Source organism: Ischnura elegans, chromosome 8, assembly GCF_921293095.1.
Source record: "Ischnura elegans chromosome 8, ioIscEleg1.1, whole genome shotgun sequence".
Lineage (NCBI taxonomy): Eukaryota > Metazoa > Arthropoda > Insecta > Odonata > Coenagrionidae > Ischnura > Ischnura elegans.
Genome location: NC_060253.1, coordinates 10,187,259 through 10,192,888, shown reverse-complemented (window position 1 = coordinate 10,192,888; position 5,630 = coordinate 10,187,259).

The following is a 5,630-nucleotide window of genomic DNA, read 5'->3' as shown; positions in this document are numbered from 1 at the left end:
TATCATAACATTAATGTTCTTTTTCGATGCGTGCGTGAATATACATATCGAAAGAAATCACACGGTGTAGTCCGATTTCAAAGAATTAATAATTTACGTGAAACCTATTAATCATACATGCGTGTTGCAAAATCCCCCGGTTACACGTAAATACAATTCCTAGTTATATTTATTGCCAAGAACCCTACTTGATTTGATTTAGGAACGGAACCAAACGGACCGTTTGGACTTCAAAACAAATTCAGCCGTAGCCTACGTTATCAAAACAACAGGTTCTATTTTATACGCTAGCACTTACATTATTTCCTATACGTTCTCGCGTACAGAGACTATAGTACAAGAACTTCCACTTTACATTATATCATGTAAACAAGGAACAAAAGCGAAAATTTCACCATGAACAACGGAAAAAGACGCTACCTTTAGTTGCCAAGTAACGGTTTTACCCAGACGGTCATGTTGTTCCAAGCAGAGCCATATTTTTCCTCGAGATGTTACAGGCTGAGTTATAAGAAATATAAGGAGCATGCAGAAACACTATACTGCCGCCAGTGAACGCCAAGAAAAATTATTTAGATGTCACATCAAACTTACTTGGAATTCAGCTGCGTCTTTGTAACCGCCAAACCACCATGCTGTCTCCAGTATTCCGTTCCGGTTCCTCTGTTGGAAAGGAGGAACGGAGGAATGTGGAGAACCATGGGAGAACACAAGTGTTGCCGCGAGACGAGACGAGACGAGACTTTCGCCAGTCTCGTCTCAGTCTCGTTTCCTGACCTCTGGTATCGTCTCGAGTCTCGTCTCGTGAACCCCAGTCTCGTCTCGGTCTCGAGTCTCGGACGAGACTCTCGTCTCGTCTCGTTTCCCCCACACTAAATTTAGCGTCGTTTCCATGCGTAAGCGTGCTGAATCGCTTAATCGATAGTCTTAAAAATAGGAGAGCCATTAATATAAATTGCAAGCACATATTTATCCGGACACCAATTGCATCAAACTGGTGCTAAAATCATTGATTTTATTGATAATCAATGAATAAAATAATAACATAAAACGAAAAATGTCTAAAAATGGAATGTAGACATAATCCTAATCGATCACCGAAAAAAATTCAAAAAATTATATTATCTTAAACATTGTTTGAACTTGATTATTATTAATACGTACTTACAATTTTCAGCGCCGTTTACTTTTGCCTTCTCCCTGTATGCCGTGTCTAGTAGTTCAAAAGTCTGTGGGGTTTCTCAAAACACAGGTTCCTGGGCAGTTTTACATCTGTATCTTGTCTCGTATCTCTTTATGTTTATGTCACTCACTGCACACTTTCTTCTTTCAACCCTATATGTTTCAATTTATGGGTTTTGTTGAACAAAATATGCCGTCTGGTCGATCGAGCACATTCCGTATCGATATCCGAGAACCGTCCTTTGTGCTGTTCTAAATTCTGTCCTGCTATAATTTTGTTCACTAAGATTCAAATATTCACTAATGGGCGAAAGGTTATAGTGAAAGCGCATTTTTTTGGAATTTTCTTTGTAAATTTTAAAGAAACTATGCCACGTAGCGGTTTGTCTCAGTCACTATAATTGTAATTTTTTCATCATCGAAAAATAACTCCAATTCCAAGGATCCTTTTTACACGAATAGGCGATATTTCTTTTCAACTAAATCACACGCAAAGGTTAGAGGCGCGTCTTCACGGCCGATCTCTTCCCAATTATTTTCTTGAAAATTCACGGAAAAATTAGATGCTATAAATCTTCGAACCTGGACTCAAGGGAGTATCCAATTGTAATTTACGAAATCGTATCAGAACATTCTGCACTCTTTTATTCCAGAAAGTCAAGCACACTGTGATCGGACCACTCACGAGAGCTAGAAGGCATGGTCAACTAAGAAGGGGTTCAGATACGGAAGGGGCCCAAGGCCGAAAAAAATAAAACCACCAAAGCAAACGCAAGCGCGAAAAAAACTCCAACCCTCAGCTTCCAACGTCATAAATAAGATACCAGATGCTGGCAGGTCTTCGAGGTTCCGAGAACTATTGAGTGACAATGCCTGGACGGTCCAAGCCTTCACTATCATTGCCACGATGAAAGAGAAAGGAAAAGATGAGACAGAAGATGAGATGATAATGAACCACAGAGGAAGGCATTCAGCGTCCCCACATTGAACATACAATCGCTAAGAAAGCACATAAATCGGAGCGTAAGTGGTAGACTATCTTCCATGGGCGTCCACCAGTCGCCGCTCCTAGAGGAAGCATCCTGGCATCAGCTGGAAAAAATATTCTAAAAAAAGTCGACCACACAAACAGAGGAAATTAAGAGGCACAGAACGAAATCAGACAGATATGTCTCACATATATACTCACTGAAAGTACATATATGGAAGATTAAGAGATAGGAATACCTAATGAAACTTTCAAACTCATACAGTGTGTCTTTCACGCTTAGGAACGACCACGCAAGGGAACGACCACGGGAATTTAAAGTCACGCTTGAGGGGTTAAATAGCAATAATAGTACTCCCTCGTTTGTACCGGCGAAAAAATACCGGTATACTGGTACATTCATAATTTATAAAATTTGTTAATAAGTTGAAAATAAACGTTCGTATTAATCTATTAAAATTATCCGGTGTTTCCGAAAATTAGATTATTATACAGGACAATTACACTGAAAAAGTCATTCACAGGCGTTTATACGAAAATCCATCGGAAAACTTCATCAGAGGCTCAATTATCGAACTGTTGAACGGTGATAGCGATGTAGTTGTCAAAGGCAACGTCATACAAACGATTTCGGGGCATACGTTTTAATTTTTGGCGTTTTCCTAGCGAATGATAAATTTGAAGATCTCTCAGACAAGAAAAAGACACTGTCAGCAGAACGTCTTCTTATTCAAACACCCGACGGTGGCAATCCGACACAAACTTTGGCTACTTATACAACAACCACTCACTTGGTGCCCGAGAAAGCTTTTGTCATTTTAATTTCTGCTGTATTTATGTGTGTAAAAATATTTTTACACTGGTCTCATGTAAAGACATAGTAGTTTTTACATTTCTAGAATCGGAATTAGTTATGCCTAAAATACTGCGATCGAATAAAATTAGATGTGTAGGTCACATTTCTATTTAGGTTAGAAAAATATATACATTGTACGGTTCAATAACATTGATTTTCTTGCCTTCTGTGGCTAAAAAAATCTTTTATGGCCATAGTGATAAACAGTCAAGCATGTAGCCATAGTCAAAACACGTAATAATTTTGAAAAAGGTTTTTTGGCTGAAATTCTCGTAAAATTACTTTGCAAGTCATATTTAATTCGAATATTTTCATTTATAATTGATACTATATTTATCCCTGTACATCGCGGTGCGGCCAACATCAGCCTCCTGCCCCCCGCCACAGGCTTTTCCCGGCAAGTGTGGCATAACTGTGTACGACACATTTTTCCACCGCCAATTTTAAAAATTTATTAAAATTGTAAAAAAATTAAGTACGACTTTCTCTCCATAAGTCCTTACAATATGCAATACATTGAAATAATTATTAGCTAACAGCCGCGCTAGCCACATTGTTTTGCAGTTACATGCGGATCAAATGTTTCCGGACATGGCCTTAGAGATGGGACTACAATAGGGTAATGAGATAGCAATACACGAAGATACTAATACCACCTCGAAATACCCTCTACCAATTATGAACCGATTCGAATTTTTTCTCCCAGAAAAGATAAAATGCTGAGGCACGACTTTCATTTTCTCCGAGTATCTTCAAATGAGTGAGATTAAAAATTGAGGATACCATGACTCTTCAGCTTACTGAGATTTTAGTGCCGATGACAGCACCACAGACTTCATAGTTAAGAAAAAAATGAAGTTGGCAGGATCTCAGAGGATTTCAGCTTGAATAACTATATATGAATTTTAATGAATATAATGATAAACACGTTTATGTCTCTCATGAAATTCACTAATTGTAAAAATTTTAGAATTTTAATATATTTTTCTTACTCAATGCATAACTTGGAGTTAGCACGGCGTGTGAAAACCTTTCACCAATGGAGTTGAAGCGATCGAAATAGAGGTAATTTAGGATTCCTCTCAGCTGCAATAAAAATTATATTGTCGTTGCCATCTTAGGAAAAATTTAGAAATGAAGGGCGCAGTAATACATATTACTGAAGTAATATTAACGTGAATTTTCTGATGAATTGCTAAAAAAAAACGCTAGAAAGAAAAAGGAAACAGCAATTTACGAAAGTCATACACGATTTCTGGCGTTCTCGTAACGATCTATTATGTTGTGCAGTATTGCTTACCGACGCGGAATAAGTCTCGTCATGCGTCCTAATTTTATATTTGTATAATGCAGTCTTTTCTTTACGATACTTCGATGCTTTCACAAGTGCAGAATGAAGAAAGACCTTGGAACCCTGAAGAAATCAAGAGGAAATAAATGCAGGAAATACCCAAAGCAAAAGATACCGAGCGACGGGCTGACCACTAGGGCGGACGGTTTCAACGAAATTTATCCCTGATGATGAGCCCCGAGTCGGAGCTTGAAACGTTTGCCATTATGGAAAAATTAACCCGGTGGGAATCCCGAAAGATTACTCACATAGCAAGGGATGTTGGAATTATGCTTGTAGCATAGGGATGATGCCTCCTTTTTGGGCGGTAATCACCATCGCATTCAAATTCTTTTTATTTTTGTGTATCTAATTTTCACTCGGAAAGGAATCGAGAATCGCAGATTTTATAACTTTTGCTAATCCTCCGACGGGGGAGGCAAACCCAAAGGTGGGACCCTGTTTCTTCAACTTACATCACACATTCCCCTCTAAACTTGGATTGATAAGTGCTCTTGCCTTTTTTCATCTGACAAAAGTATAGTCTTTCACTCCATAAAAATGTAGCCCTTTGTTGACACCCTTTGATACCTCTCTTTCCGTATTCACAATAATTAGCATATTTTTCTGTCTAAGTAAGTAATCTTGCAAACTACCTTGGATGTTTCTTACGAAGCTATTTTTACGTCAACTAAAGTTGCGGGGACGGTCATTGCTGTTTCTTGGTTCTTGCATATCGCTCTATCACATATGGCAGACGCATTTTCGACGCAGAAGTTCCAGTTTGAGTTTAGTCCTGAATTTTTATTTCATGAGGAACGTAGAGATAAAAATCGGATGATTTCTCTTCAGTTAAACTTTCTTCGGATGAATTGATGAAGAAAATTTTTGATACTATTTCCCCATACAAGAATTGACGATGTCGACTCAACACTCTCCGACGATTCTATTTTTTTCCTCAGTTGTCGAGTTTCTTTAGGACTCAATCCAGCAGCCATCATCTTTGGTTTCGTCCGCTGGTTTCTCAACATACTTCTTCATTGGGATTGGGAAACATTATGCTCCTTCTTGCACTTACACGCAAAAATATCGCATAATTTCAAATGTTCTTTCAAAAGTGCTGCAGGTTTGTACTTAAGCAAAAACCCTACTTTTGGCCTATTCGCATTTTCCGTAAGTTTTAGTACTTCCTGTTGTACCGCTAAATCCATTTAGTCACACACATAATGGAAGGGAAGCGTCACCATAGTTCGCACACCTTTATAGCCACTTGA